The sequence below is a fragment of the Chrysemys picta genome, chromosome 1, assembly GCF_011386835.1.
Source record: "Chrysemys picta bellii isolate R12L10 chromosome 1, ASM1138683v2, whole genome shotgun sequence".
NCBI classification, from domain to species: domain Eukaryota; kingdom Metazoa; phylum Chordata; order Testudines; family Emydidae; genus Chrysemys; species Chrysemys picta.
In genome coordinates, this window is record NC_088791.1 from 49,235,464 (window position 1) to 49,252,066 (window position 16,603).

The following is a 16,603-nucleotide window of genomic DNA, read 5'->3' on the forward strand; positions in this document are numbered from 1 at the left end:
GCTGAAAGGCTGGTGGTGTCAGGGAGCTGACACCCAGTCAGTCACAGGCAAGACTCCTTCATGCTGGAGACAGGGAGTAACAAAATTACTCACTGTTCTGGATGCCCCAAGAACCATCACAGCTTCCACTCCATTCTACCCATTTTCCCAAGGGTCAGTTGCCCATTGGGAAATAACTATAGGCAGCTCCAGGCCCACTCCAGCCTCTTCTCTCCTTATAACTCTCTCTCTTCCCCTCCCTCCTCCATCATTTGCTGCAGAATGCCCCAGGCTGGCAGTGTACCAGTATGGTAAGCAGTAAGGGACAAAGACACAACAGCACTGCAGTAGGTAAGAGAGAGTGTGGTCCAAGTCCTCATGTATTTTTGAATCAATACTGCAGATAGATACGAACAGGGGTGGGGCTAAGGGAATAGGGGGTAAATATGTGTATGTCATGCAAGATACTTGAATGCTCTGTAGGAATTTGATAATTAGATACAGCTGCCACACAGAAGACTTCCTCAGCAACATCCCGTCTGAGGCAATAGTAACCAAGTTCAGGCCAAGACAGGAGGTGCTGCATATATAGCGATCAAACAGGAAATGCAAAGAGTGCAATTAGATTTCTGAAAGGGCTGATGGGTTATCGCCTCAATCCTACATCTTAATGCAGTACGCTCACACATTTAGATCTGCTCCAAAGTTCTTGCAGTCCAACTTAGTTAAAAAGTAAATATAGGGCAATAGCTTGGACTGGGGAAAGTGCACAGTAGGGTAGGAAGTTTTCATGGGGAAATAATTTGTTAGGAGGGATGTGAAAAGAAAAGAGAGCTGCCTGGCAGACAAGAAGTGTGAGGCTGTACCTAGTATAGGGTCATGAGGCTAAGCCTGGGAAAAGGTTAACATCCACAAGAGAAGAAGAGTATACCACACATGATCTGGAAGAGAAAGAAATGAGAGCAGTCAGGACATGGCTGGATACTGTGTACCTGCCACCATAGCATCATCTGAGTGCAATATTGATACCTGAGCAGCACATGTAGACCAGGACAAGATTCTGCATCAGCCTGAAAAGGAGGGTGGGGAGATGGAATTTGATGTGGCAATAGATAGGAATCCAGTGAAAGGATTTGAGGTTTGGAGTGATATGGTTGGAGACCATATGTGGCATCCGTCCATGCATGCACCAAAAAGCTAAAGCTAAAATGTTTCGGAAGCAGATATAACTTGCTGAGGACAGCAAATTAATCGTCCTAATGAAGGGCAATGAGTTTGCTCTCATTCTGAATCCTTAGCAGCTTCTTCAATAGATCTCTTGGTTTAAAAGGGGGGAAAATCCCAAACTTTAAATCCACTGTTTCCACAAAGGTGCAAAACACATTTATGAACCAAGGGTGATTAGTTTTCCCTTGCTCTGAGTAACAATGCAATTAAGATGGCTAATAAAGCCCAAGAATGGCCTTTTCCCTCCATCAGTCTCCTCTTAAAGCTTCCTTAATGATTCCTTTGTAAAGTTGATTGTTATCGTCATTCCCAAGTAAGAGTCTGACACTTTATCAATATCACAGCATTTCCAAGAAACAGAACAGGAAACAGCACTGTGCCACTTTAAAACATGTTTATTAAACACAGAGTTAAACTGACAATTAAAATGCCAACAATAAAAACAGATGCTCATTTCATACCAGGTCTTGTCAAACTATTCTGTTCAAGAGCTGGCAACCATTTATCGAGAGCCAAAGCAGCACTAGTTTTACACCAGACGATTTTAAAGAGACATTATGCACTAGTCCTCATAGTTGCTCTAAAACCTCATTGCACAATTTTTATTATATGCAAATGAGTAGCATCTGATTAGGTCCTGAGGCAGCTTCACCTAGGTGTTCATAGGAATAGCAATGGGAACTGAGTAAGAATATTTCATAACTGAAGTATATTTTCCCTTGGGGGACACCACCATTTGATTTTGACATTTATTTGTCCTGTGCTGTAAAGGACAAAACTACAATTACACTTTTTTTTCTACCGTGCAGTGGGCACAGTGTCGGAAAAAATTAAATCAAAGATAGTGTGTTCTCACAAAAAAACAAGCTCTGAAACCAGACTTACAGAAAATATCCACGGTTAAAAGTCATATTGTGTTAGAACAGTCTGTTTGATTGAACAATGAATATTGGGAATGTATTTTACAAAACATAAGCAAGTCACCAAAATACAGAAGATAGAAAAAATAAGGGAGAGCTAGCTTTTTTTTCTTCCACTTTTACAAGCAAAATGCATTGGAGAACAAACCATAAATGTTTGGGCTTCTCACAATTTACCTAATCTATTTGTTAAGGTGGGTGGTTTTTTTTTTGTTTTTTGTTTTGTTAATTTAGTGAGTACAGCTTTAACTGAATGGTGCAGAACATAAATGTTCCTTCTTGCATTTCAATTATATTTCAATCTATTTTTAGCATTGGCGTTAATACACAATATACAATTCTTTACTCTTGAGCTCCAATGGCACAATTCGCAAATCATGTAAATGAATTTATTCACCTTTTACTGGGAGAATGTCTTGAAATTAGTAACACAGAAAGCAATTTATGAGCCACAGTCACGTTTTTCCAGTTCATGAATTCCCAACCCTACTGCAAGCAATTACCTTAACCTCACTTTATGCTTCTAAAAAGTGCATAGATGAAAACTTATGGGGAGTCAGCCATAAATAGGCATTTCATTTTCAGGATGACAATATCCATTTATTAACAAACAAGGCAACAATCTTCAATATGTTCCTCCAAACAGAAGGGCCCCAAGACCTCATCAGCTGAGCGTTCCTTCTTCCCATTGACTTTAGTGGGAGTTGCTCACACAACAGATGGGAGAATCGTGCTACTTTAATATAAAAGTATCTAAGGACAACTTATACTCTCCTCAATCCATTCAGGGTTCTAAGAAGAGCTATGTGAGGTATTTGGAATAAAACCAGAAGCAAGGCAAAACTGGTAAAGGGCTTTGTTAAGTCTTTAAATATAGTCCATGTTTGTCAAATGATTCGCATCCTTTCCAGGGATATGTGGTTGGAGTGAACCTAGACTGAATTGTAGTATTGTGATACCCAAGGTTTCAGTGCGAAACCCAGTGAAAACTGACTGAATTTCACTTTGAATTTTTGTGTTGTTTTGAACCCAAGGTGCAAATTCAGGTGAAGCAAAACAAAACAATAGCTTCATGCAAACCCCTGTGAATTTTAACTGCCGCTGCATTGTGCACTCCCCTGGTGACTTAAATAGTGATGATGAATCAGCAGATTTGGCGCATGGGAGAGCAAAGCTAGCTACTAGAGGACATTATATCCTTCCTTCTTTAGGCCCTGATCCAGCAAAGCACTTGAGGAAATGGATAAGTTTAAGTACATGAGTAGCCCCACTGAAGTGAAGAGTGTTATTCATGTGCTTAAATTACATACTTGCATCAAGCTGTCTAGAGTGGCTCATGACCTTGATTGCCAATCTCGGCACAAAACCCAAACTGGTTGTGACTTCTATACTTAGAGGTCACCAACAAAGTGAACTCCTCAAGCACTATAACAGGGGTAGGCAACCGATGGCATGTGTGCTGAAGGTGGCACGCGAGCTGATTTTCAGCGGCACTCACACTGCCTGGGTCCTGGCCACCAGTCTGGAGGGGCTCTGCATTTTAATTTAATTTTAAATAAAGCTTCTTAAACATTTTTAAAACTATATACTTTACATACAACACTAGTTTAGTTATATATTATAGACTTATAGAAAGAGACCGTCTAAAAACGTTAAAATGTATTACTGGCACGTGGAACCTTAAATTAGAGTGAATAAATGAAGACTCAGCACACCACTTCTGAAAGGTTGCCAACCCCTGCACTATAACATCCTTAACATGGAGTCACAGATAGTCCCCTGGAGTGCTCTGGTCTATATTGCCACCCAGGCAAGCTTTTCTTTCTGATAGGTGGTTACTTTACACCAAAAATCACAACAATATTTAGGATACTCACAGTCTCAAAGGACCAGTCACTTACCCCAGGTCAATTGTACCTTAGATCTCTTACCATAGGCAATGCTTGTAGCCAATCTTATAATAAACTAACTAAAGTTTTATTAAGAAAAAGAAATGAGAGTTATTTACAAGGTTAAAGCAAGGAAACATACACATTCAAAAGAGTTACTGTCTTAGGTTTCAAAAGGCTATAGAAGCTGCTGTAATATGCAAGCTCTAGATATCCTTTAGGGCTTATCCTAGCTAAGCAGCTCAGGGATCCCTTGCTTATTCTTAGAAATATTGTCTCTCCAAATTCCAAGCAGCATAGCAATGTAGTTCCTTCCAATCAGAGATATTTATTCCCTTCCCCCAGAGTTCAAACTGATGGTACAAGTGTCAGCGCCTGTCTCCTCTTCATGGGTGTAGCGAGGAGCAATCAAGTAAGTCTTTGTCCTTTGATGTTTCACAGTGGCTCCTTTGGTTTCGATGTGCCTTCTTGTGTGCAGGACCAGCACTTTACATTAACTAATGCTTCTTTCCTGTTTGGTGAGTTACACAATTACAGAGGTCTCCAATGCAAACTCTCAGTATAGCAGGGATGGCCAACCTGAGCCTGAGAAGGAGTCAGAATTTACCAATGTACATTGCCAAAGAGCCACAGTAATACATCAGCAGCCCCCCAGGAGCTCCCCCACCTCACCCCCAGCGCCTCCCACCCACCGGTAGCCCTGCTGATCAGGAGGCTCTGGGTGGGAAGAGGGAGGAGCGAGGGCACTTCAGGCTCAGGGGAGTGGGCAGGGCCTGAGGCAGAGCCAGGAGTTAAGCAGTAAGCACCCCCCGGCACATTGGAAAGTTGGCGCCTGTAGCTCCAGCCCTGGAGTCGGTGCCTGTACAAGGAGCTGCATATTAACTTCTGAAGAGCCGCTTGTACCGTTCTTCTTTCTGAAAACTGACCATTTATTCCTACCTTTTGTTTCCTATTGTAGCAAGTTGAGCACTCACTGCCATGGCACCTCCTGCTGGTCATCTGGGAATTAGCTCAATTTCAGCCTTGGAGCGCCCCCTGCTGGCCGGTGTCTTGCTTGCCTCAGGTCCCGTGTTCCTCCAGGATCCCAGTGCCCTTTACCTTGCGGTTCTTCTCCCAGCAGTACCTCCATACTCTGGGTCTCCCCTCCCAGAGAAAACCCCCCCAACCCTCTATGCCCACCTTGCCTCAGTGGATACTGCCAGTCATCATCTAACCCCCACTCACTGGGGAGACTGCAGTCTATAATGGCCACTCATCACTGGCAAGGGGGTTGGACCTGTTGCCTTTCTAGGCCCCGCTGTCTCTCTGCAGCCCCTTTGGCCTTCAGCAATGCCTTCAGCCTGGGGACTCGCCTGACCTGAGCTCCCCAGCTCTGCCTGCCCTTCCCCAGCACTGCTCTGCTTGAGGTACCTGTGCTCCCAGGCAGCTAGATCCTTCCCACTCCAAGGCTGGAGTGAGACTGACCCAGCTCCTCCCTTAGCCCTTATATCAGGGCCAGCTATGGCCTGATTGGGTGTGGCCACAGCTATGGCCACCACCCCAATCAGCCTACCACTTTTCCCCAGGAGCGGAGTAACTATCCCGCTACACCCATGCCTACGCACTCAGGTCCATGTCTTCCGCCTCCAGGCCCTGCAGAGGCTCCTTTATGGTGCAGGTAGTCCAGCGTGGAGAGTACTGATGCACGCCTTCCTGCGCCGCTTCCGAGGGCTCCGATACGACCGGCAGTTCCTTTATCTTGATCCGAGAGGTCTTCCGCGAGACCTCTCCAGGCTGCCGGTCTTCTACCAGGACCTCCTCCAGACCTGGAAACTGTTCTCAGCGACCAGGTCCGTGGTGGCCACCGGGGGACAGAACTCCTCGCGGAGCCCCTGTTACACAATCCCCAGCTCCGTATGCAGGTGACAGAGTCCCCTTTGGTGCGCCAGTGGTTGGTCCTGGCAGAAGTCACCAGGGTCGGAGACCTCCTGGATTACGACCGGGGAGACTGGCTGGATCCCCTGATGCTTGCTCGGCATACGGGGCTCTCCAGGCTTTGTACTCCCCGGTGCATACTTCAGGAGGTGAGGGCCGCTTTGCCGCCCACTGCTCGGGCCTATCTCGACTGGGTCCTGCGAGAGGGCATGCCCTGCCCACCCTCCACCCCAGGCCCTCCGGACCTTTTCATCGGGCCCCTGCCCCATGGACCCAACCGACCCCCCCGCCCCTTCTCTGTGAGCCGGCTGCATGATCTGCAGCCAGTCCACTTCCAAACCACGCCAAGGAAACACCTATACATGCTCGTGCTCCACACCCTTCACTTCCTCACCCTCATGTCCCGCCCTGACACAAAGTGGCGGGACCTTCTGCCACCTCTAGAGGGTGAGAAGCCCCGGTGGGTCAGCCTATACTCCACCCTGGTCCCGAGGCCTGCCGGGGATATCAGCTGGCGGCTCCTTCACGGGGCCGTGAGCACGGGCTTGTATTTGGCACGGTTTACCCTGTTCCAGACCCCTGCCCTTCTGTGGCATGAGGGAGACCCTGGCGCACGTTTACTTGGAGTGCGCCAGGTTGCAGCCCCTATACCGGCTCCTCATGAATATTCTGTTACGTTTCTGGCTGCACTTTTCCCCTCACTTCCTTCTCTATGCACTCCCTATCCATGGCCCCACAAAGTCACGGGACCTCTTGGTCAACCTCCTCCTGGCCCTGGCTAAAACGGCCATCTATAAAACCAGGGAGAGGAGGTTGGCTGATGGAGACTGGGGCCTGTTTCCGATCATCTGTCCGTTCACGTATCCGGGCAGAGTTCCTCTGGGTGGCGTCCACTGGCTCCCTTGATGCCTTTGAGGATCAGTGGGCACTGTCCAGGGTTCTCTGCTCGGTGTCCCCATCAGTTTCCCTTCTATTGACTCTCTGACCACACTCCTGTCCCTGTTATTTCATTAGTTGTCCCCCGAAATCAGTTGGGTTTCAGGTCCTGTAGATCCTCCCCTTAGGCTGGGGGCGGGGGTGTCCTTCAGCAGTGGGCAGGCTTTTGCCCGCCCGCTTCCCAGAACCCAATAGGTACACCCATGAGAGGACCTTCCCTTTTATCCCATGACAGCTTACTTTGCTTAAGAGCCTGTGGTGAGGGAACTTGTCAAAAGCTTTCTGAAAATCTAAGTACACTACATCCACTGGATCACCCATGTCCACATGCTGGTTGACCCCCCTCAAAGAATTCTAGTAGATTGGTGAGGCATGATTTCCCTTTACAAAAACCATGTTGACTCTTCCCCAACAAATCACATTCATCTATGTATCTGATAATTCTGTTCTTTACTATAGTTTCAACTAGTTTGCCTGGTACTGAAGTTAGGTTTACTGGCCTGTAGTTTCCGGGATCACCTCTGGAGCCTTTTTAAAAAATTGGCATCACATTAGCTATCCTCCAATCATCTGGTACAGAAGCAGATTTAAATGATAGATTACATATCACAGTTAGTAGTTTTGCAATTTCACATTTGACCTTCAGAACTCTTGGATGAATACCATCTGGTCCTGGTGACTTTTACTGTTTAGTTTATCAATTTGTTCCAAAACCTCCTCTAATCACACCTAAATCTTGGACAGCTCCTCAGATTTGTCACCTAAAAAGAATGGCTCAGGTTTGGGAATCTCCCTCACATCCTCTGCCATGAAGACCAATGCAAATAATTCATTTAGCTTTAGTATAAGCTTATATCTTAAGAATTCTTACAGAAGAAAACAGAACTCACTGTAATCTATAATGTTTCCCAAAGGGTAGCTTACTTTTTAGATACTAGTTCGGAATTTCACCTCCATCTTTCCAAAAATTAAAATGTACATATTTCTTAGCTCTTACATAGCAAAACAGAAAACACATTTTTGCTCTGTAAAAATGCGTTCATTTATAACAATATATTAAAACATTTAGGATTTTAATCTGAGTATTTTAGTGTAATGAAACTTGTTGCGATTCCCTAGCATGTCTTGTTAAGATTTCAGTTCCTTATTTACATAGCTGATGTCCCCCAAGAGACAGAGAAGCTTCAAGTTAATTATCCATGTAGCTGTAAGAAGTCTTGTTTCGTTGATAAGAACTCTCTAAAAGAAAACTAACAGTTATTAAATATTACTTTGAGTTACCAAAAGTAATCAAGATGCATTACAAGAAGCACTAAAGAGATGCTTGAATGTAATACTTTTTGCAGACTAAACAAAATGTCAACCAATTACAACTCTTACGTAACCTCAAAAAAAATCAGCAAAAACTAAAAAGCAGAGGCTCAGCTTTAGGTGACGTAAAGATACCTTCAGTGGCATGTAAGAACACCTTGGGCCTGACAGTCTACACTACTTTGCATCTTGTGCAGTACATTTACACTTATGCAAAGTTTGCTCCCATTGAAGTTAATAGTAAAGCTTCCATTGACTTCAGTGGAGCAGGATTAGGCCTTACATAACTACAGAAGATGCAAAGCCCCTTAAGGATAATGAGTTGGACACCTTGACAAAACACACACACAAGAAATGCAACAGTAGCAAAGGCAATTAGATGTCCCAAACATTTCACCAAAACAGAAATATAGCATTGAGGCATCAGGGAAGTACTGTACAGTACATTTTGTTCATTTTAGACCAAAAGCATCTTGAAAAGGTGTTTCACTCAGTCATGGCAAGAAGCAGCAAGATAAATGGCAAGCATAAAATGGACTTTAATTCTAGTCTCTCCTATATAGGTTCTAATACTACTCTCACTCCTATAGGATCTGCGTGCCTTCCAATATTGCATTAAGCCACATAACTCACATATATCATGTGTTGTTCATTCTCTCTCTCATCCCCCGTTGCAGCTGGCAATTTACAAGTACAGAGAGCAGGTGAAATAATTGCTCTGGGTACATTACAACAAATGAACGTGTGCCATCTATTTCTCAAGGACTCATCATAGCTTGCATGTGAGGTAAATGCACCCTGTTTGATTAAGAATTAGTGATTGTCTCCAGTTTATTATATCCATCCTATAATTCAGTTACAAGGAGTTTGAATAAAATGTGGATGGTCTCCTTTACAAAACAACAAGCTTTTTCCACAAATGAGCCTTGGGATTCATCAAGAAACAATCAGATGTTCTCCAGGGTGTATTAAAAGGGTCAAAACTTGAACGCACAGTAGCCTTTCCTTATTTTCTTGTTCTCATACTCACATGGAGGTAAATGGAAATAAGCCATAAATAACACTTATCAATATATATAACAAAACAATGTGCTATTATTTCTATTCTGTAAAATAAGGCAGGGAAGTCATTTATATTACTTTTCAGAAGGTCAAGGAAAGCATTCCTTAACAAATTGCTATCTTTCTATTCATTCAGTATCACTATATATAAAATGAAAAACTCTGAACAAATCTATTGGCTTTGCGCTAATGTATAAAGAAAGGGACAGATACATATTAATTTTTCCTATGTATAAAAGGCATTAATGTGAGAAAACAAAGAGGTAAGGCCTAACTTTTCTCTGTCAACCAACAGTCTTACAAACATTAGAATATATACCTGAAACTTTCTGATACTTTACCTTTAAATCAGATCTTTGTTTTTTTGTCATAAAGACAGTTAAAACAACAAATGCTCAGAGTCCTTGGAATGCAAAACCGTGCAATCTGTAGGCAGGCAGAGCTACCATTTATTTCAAAAGAAGTGATCCCTTCTGGCTGAGGCATGGAGCAATGTTGACAGACAACTGCAAAGAGAGACATTTCCAGGCCTCTTTAGGGCTTGTCTACCGGGGGTGGTGATCGATGCATCAGCGGTCAATTTAGCAGGTCTAGTGAGGACCCACTAAATCAACCACAGATCACTCTCCCATCAACTCCTGTACTCCACCACAATAAGAGGAGTAAGGGGAGTTGATGGGAGAATGTCTCCTGTCAACCTTGTGTAGTGTGTGCCTCACGGTAAGTAGATTTAAGCTATGTCGACTTGAGTTATGCTATTAACGTAACTCAAATTGCGTAGTTTAGCTCGACTTTCACGCGTAGCGTAGACAAGGCCTAAGTCAGAGTTAGGATCACTGAGACATAGCTCTTCAAGGGTGTTTTCAGGCGTATAGGGAACTGTTTCCTGGAGGCACCTTCCCTTATGCTTGGGAAGAGGGAGTCTTATGCTTGGGAAGAGGGAGGTTAGGAAGAATCTCTCTCCATCATTGTATTTCTAAACTACTTATCACCATGGCATGGCAGAACAGAAATATAAAGGTAGTACCTTCTGATGTACAAACCAACCATAATGCTCCACCTCTCAATACATCACTTTTTTCTTCTCTTCTTATTCCTTTGTTTTTCCCCTGAACCCTTCAGTCATGATCTGGGCCTGAGAAAGAAGCCATTTTTGGGTGAAGGCTTTAGCAACTAAGTAGGTCTTGCACTTTGATCTGAACAGTTACCAGCTGGAGTTTCATCACTACAAACACTCTGCCTTCTACTCCTGAGATTCCATTCAACCCCAGGTGCAGGTAGCTGCACCATCCTTGTGGAGTGCTTGGCAGCTCATGGAGAGATAGGTTATCTTTATGATAATCAGATTTTAGCCCACTAATCTACTGCAAACAAATCCCAAGAAGATTGACATCTGGGTGGTCTAAACCAGGGGTTCCTCCTTCTGACCACAAAAATTACTACACGATACTCAGCCCACCCGAGCCCTGCCATCCCAGATGGAGGGACCAAAGACCAAGGCTTCAGCCCCAGGCAAAGAGCCTGTAATCTGAGCCCCGCTGCCCAAGGCTGAAGCCCTTGGGATTTGGCTTAGACCCTGGGCAGTGAGGCTTGGGCTTCAACTTCAGCCCCGGGGGGGTGGGGCTCGGGCTTTGGCTTCTGCCCCAGACCCCAGCAAATCTAACGCCAGCCCTGGCGACCCCATTAAAATGGGGTCACAACCCACAGTTTGAGAACCGCTGCTCTAAACAATTGCGCCATAATCACTTTACACTTGAAGAATGAATTGAATGAAAAAAAACATGAATAAAAGTTGCACTTTTATTGGCCAGCAACCCACAGCCTCTGAATAGAGGAGAAGCAAACTACCTCTCCCTCTCACCTCGCACCAGCACCTGTGCCAGCAGAGGGATTAATCTGGGTCATTATTTTTTAAAAGGATACTGTCAACTGGAAATGATGATACTGAAATAATGCCTTGAAAAAGTTGAAGGAAAACATCCAACTGAAATAATTTGTAACATTATTGGGAACATCATGCTGTCCTATGGACGTGTAGATTTTGAGATGGGCCATCAGTCACAGACATGCTAATTACATTTGAAAAACGAATTGAATGAAAGAATGAAAAAAGTTACACTTAACATTTTTCATGTGTGGATGTTCTTTGGATAATTCTCTTTGTTCACATCTAAGCATGCATCTCTGCTTATGAAAAGAGGATGATACCTAAAGAATCACACATAACTAGAGATGTTCAGGAGCACAGCAGTGTAATCTGAAGAGAAAAATAGAAAAATATGGGGAAATAGGGTTAGAAGAGACACAGATGTTTTAAAATCAAAATGATTAAAATAGAAAAGGCCAGGCTGTTTCTGGTCCTGGCATAGATGGTTGGGGGAGAGAGCCCAGGAACCTTTCTTGTCTGTGAACCACAAACAAGGACCAGGAGAGATCATCCCCAGGGCCCTATTCATGTATAGAGCTAACTGACTACCAATAGGGTACCAATATACCCTAAACCGTGGAGCTAGCTGAACACAACCCTAAAAGATGATGCAGCTTGCAAACTCCCCTTGCATACCAGGGAGATTGGAGCAGATTTGTCCCTACTAAGGGCCGTGACTAATTACCATAATATAGTCACGGAGAAACAGAACCCCAAAAGCAGGGATGAAATCCTAGCCCCACTGCAATCAATAGGAACTTTACCATTGATGTAACTGGAAACAGGATTTTATCCCAGATTGGTATACCGAAGGTAAACACAGCCCCTTGTGCTGTTGGTCCTCCTTACCTCTATAAGATATGATTCTGCAATGAGATGCATGCAAGAACAGGGGTTTGCGCATGCAGAGCTCATTGCAGGATTAGCTGCTAAATGAATTGTATGAAAACTCCAGATAGAATAGAGAACATAGTATTTCTCGATCTCCTTGCACAATGCCCAAAACATGTTAAAAGCAGACTGAAGGCTTACAAAATTGTTGCAGCGTAATTCATACCATATCCCTAAATATGTTTGTCCGCTGATTTTGGTTTTACATGATACTGAGTGCAATTGATGTAACTTTGTTTTGCAGATAAAGTTAGACTGATATTTCTTATATTCCATTTATATTTATGTGCAAATCTTGGTCTTGTGTCACAAAAAATCACATGCACTATTTATAGCAGGTGAGATTATTCACTTGACTCAAAAAGTACAAAATACATTCTGTCTCTTCCCTGTTACACATAAAGAGGTGATCAAGGAGAAAGGTTCTCAAAGTCAGACAAAATGGCCATATTGTGCTTCAGTGTTCAAATTACGTATGTTCTTTAAAAAAAATGAATGCTGGATAATGATTTGCCACACAGTTATGCTACCGGTAACTTCAGAAGCAAACTCAAGGCTGTCATTGTCAGTATGCTGATTGATGTAAAGCCGTCAGTCTCAGGGGGAAGAGTATAGCACTTCCTACTGCTTGATCCATAAAGCAGCATTTACTACAGCCCACCTTCCTGGTCTGTGCTGCATAATGCATTGCTGGATTATGGGATTTAGGGAATTAAAAGGAAAGGAAAAGAACGGATGAAAAAGCCATGACCTCTACTACACAAGTGGAATGGTTGAGTCCCTGACTCGGGATGCTAGAAGACACTAATTGCCATCCTAATACCCACTAGCCATTTGCACCTAATATTACCCACTTCTGGCTGATTACCCAGCCTGAAAATTAACTGAAAAAGTTTGCATTGAATAGCAGCCGTGTTAGTCTGTATCCGCAAAAAGAACAGGAGTACTTGTGGCACCTTAGTCTCTAAGGTGCCACAAGTACTCCTGTTCTTTTTGCATTGAATGTTTGCATCCTGTGGTGACTGACTGGGACTGGAAGCATTCAGTATCACAGCTACCATTTAAAGAAGGAAAAACAGGACCATGTAAAGGAGCATGCATAAAAGGAAAGGAAAAAAATACCTCTCAAGGATCCTCCCTTCAAGTTTTTTCTGCTAAGAATTACCAACCAAATCTGCAAAACATTTGTTTTTAGTTCAGTTCTAGATATGGTTGAGTGGGCAGAAGGTTCCATTTCTTTTCTGAATCAGTGCACCATTCTTTGCGGGAGTGTGAAGTCATATGGTTATTCACTTTAAGTGGTGCTACATGTGGTAGGTACTGTACTGCTGCTTGGTTCAATAACTGTTATTTAGCAATTACTTCCAGATTTTTTGTGGGCATTCTCAGTCAGTTGTTGAAAGAAAACTGTAACACGCTAACAGTAAAAAGGAAGAGGAAAGTATATCTGGTCTGTAGCTGTTTGGGTATGCTACTTCCTGGGAAAGAAAACCAATGCAGTGACAAGCAGGTGCTGGATAGCCTGAATAAAACTCAGGTTCCCTGTTGATTATAATTCATGTGAGAGCAAACACCCATGAAGACAGATTTGATAAGATTACCAATCACTCTAGGGCCTTGGGAAAATGAATTCACAAGGAAGCAACATAAAGACTCCTTTGGTGCCAAAGTGCAAGTAAAGAAAGGAGAAGTTTGATCCTGGAGACCAAGCAATGGATGCAAAGAAAAGGATTCAGGCTTTGCAGAGCTCTGAAATGGATTGTGCGATGACAGTCCTGTTTAGTTCAGAAAGATTTTTCTTAAACAGAATGGATGCCAACAGCTAAGGTTCACAACTTGCCGACCTTGTTAGGTGGGATTTAAACTATTATTTATACAACAGTAGTGTTCAAAAAGTGCCAGGTGCTGCACATAATATTTGAAGAGACAGTTCTTGTCCCACAGTGTTTACTATCTAAAAGCAGACATTGGATAAGTGAAAGGGAAATAATATACAAACAAGCAGTTAAGGTAGTGATAGGTTCATGTCTTGATTTTTCAACAAAAGAAAACATGGATGGTTGTTTTACAATATATTTTGGATCGGATTGTTCACTGCCTCACACCTTGTGTAGTTATTTACACATGTACAAAGTGAGTGGAAATTACCAGCAAATCAGAATGCTAGCATTTTATGCACAGGTGTGAAGAAGTACAAGTAATCCCACACCCACACACACTTTCCTTCTTGGGTCACTCAGGAGCAGGCAACACTCCCCTAGGTGCTCGGTGCCTGATGATGTCGACAGTAAAGGAGATCCTGAGTATCCTAGATGTGAGGTTGGATAGGTGGGAATCCTCTACCCACCCCTCTGCTGCAGTCCTTTTCTATATAAAAGAAATTAATCTTGGCAGTGCCTCCACCTGGCTGGCCCTGTGCACACTCCACTGGAGGCCTAGGGGGCCCCCAGGAATAAACCTGAGCTAATTTATGCAATGGGTCTAATTCAATATACAACCACAAGACACTTAGAGTTAACACATATTCACTTAACAAGTTTAAAAAAAAACATGATATAATAGATGGAGCTTAATTGAAAAATGTCATAACCAATATAAATCAGTAGGGGACACATCACTAAATCAATTAACAAATGCAGTTTACAGTAGTAAATGAAACTTAACCAGTTTGCATTTACACTGGCACCATTACCCCACCCCTGAGTTTACACTTTACTGAATTACAGAGTTCTAAACACTTGCTTGAGTGGGTGCGCTTGAAGATCTTGAAGCTGGGGACAGCAGTCTGTTGGCCCAGTAAAACAGTCCAGCTTAGGCAACAAGAGGCAGAGCAATTCTAACTTTGGATCATTCCAAGCTCCACAAGCCCTCTGAAGGTGGAAGTTGATTTAACAAGAAGACAGTAACCCTGGATTCTGGTTAGACGATAAGACCCCTTGGTCTCTTCTCAGACTGAGGCAACCCCTTAAGGTCTCTTTGATGTCCCCTTTCCCCTGCAAGGACTTTCCCAAACAATAACTTACATGGCCTTCACTGCAGGCTCACCTGAGTGCGTTCTGGCATAGCAACAGTTTCTGCCCTGGCTCCCAGTGAAGCCCAACAGCTTCCTCTGAGACTCACTGCTTGGTCAAAGCCCCAGTAGACTCTCAGCAGCAGCTCCTGGCTTGGACAGAGCCCCTCAAATCTCCGCTCTCCTCCAAGATGGAGCTCACCGCATGCTCTCTCTGCAACCCCTGGATACAGTTGCCAACTTCATGCAGTAAATAAACACCCCGACTTTCACAATAAGCCCAAAATCAAGCTAATCCCATTTCAAAACAAGGCCAAAACAAGCCAGTCCCTAAGAACCCCAACACTCTATGTGACTAGATTCCCCCACCCCCACCCCGGTGTGAAGTCTGTGACTGTGGTGGGCCTGTTGTGCACCCCTGAATCTCTTCTCCCCTTCCTGCTGCTTTCTCCTTGCCCCTGATTGCCGGGAACTGATCAAAAAAAAAAAAAAAAAAAAAAAAAAAAAGAAGCAGCAAAAGGCTACAACAAGCTACAAGGCAAAAACTAGCCAACAAGCAACTCACAAGCCAATTAAGCCAAAAACAAGCCCAATTTCTGCGTTTCTTTCACGGCATGGCATGTCTCTCTCTCTCTCTCCTGAGGCATCATGGGAGTTGTAGTCTCCAAGGCTAGATTGCAGCAATCAAGATCTTCCCAACTGGAACACTCCCAGTTAAGTTTAGAGGCCCTTCTAGTAGTGGGTGTCTAAATGCACAAAGTATCAGAGGGGTAGCCATGTTAGTCTGAATCTGTAAAAAGCAACAGAGGGTCCTGTGGCACCTTATAGACTAACAGAAGTATTGGGAGCATAAGCTTTCGTGGGTAAGAACCTCACTTCTTCTACTTGCATCTGAAGAAGTGAGGTTCTTACCCACGAAAGCTTATGCTCCCAATACTTCTAAATGCACAAAGTGCAAGGTGCTGGAGATCCAGGCCCCATAGCTATTTCTTGTAGGCATCTCACTCTGAATGCAGAGAAGGTAGTGGCTTTGCGGGTCAGCACAGGAATGGCATTCCATGCATAGGTGGCATTGAACAAATGTGGTATCAAGGCTGACATCACTGCTGGAGCAGAGGAGACAGGGTGTCCCACATTAAGAGAAAAGGGTAGACGAGTAAAGAATTTGATGAATTGGAGATGGGGAAAACCAGTGGACAGCTCAACAGGGCAGCATGACATGACCAGTGTGATACAAGAGAAACTAGGTAGAAGGTCCTTTCATTTTGCTCATGTGATTGGTCATGTACTTCCAAAAGGCAATGATATTATAGCTTTTCTGAAACAAAACATGAAGAGTAAGAAGATTATCATTCTAAAAGCACCGTACATAAATGGGAACTCTTCCACACAAAAAAACTTCAGAATTTTTTCATCTCAACTAACCAGCTCTATGGGAATATGTTTAGATGCAGTTCTTAAAGAAAAGAAAAAAACGATTTCTACACACAAAGATGAAGGAGAACTTTATGATCAGTGTGATTAGACATGATGTTGT

General features: G+C 43.5%; 1 long non-coding RNA gene across 1 annotated transcript; it reads right to left on the reverse strand.

The window, feature by feature from the left end:
- Window positions 1-1,583: 1,583 nt before the first annotated feature.
- Window positions 1,584-12,977, reverse strand: LOC135973355 (uncharacterized). The gene is made up of 2 exons (XR_010590159.1): window positions 4,955-12,977; window positions 1,584-4,600 (listed from the first exon to the last, which is right to left on the reverse strand). It is a non-coding gene; the product is annotated as an uncharacterized LOC135973355 (long non-coding RNA).
- Between the last annotated feature and the right edge of the window lie 3,626 nt (window positions 12,978-16,603).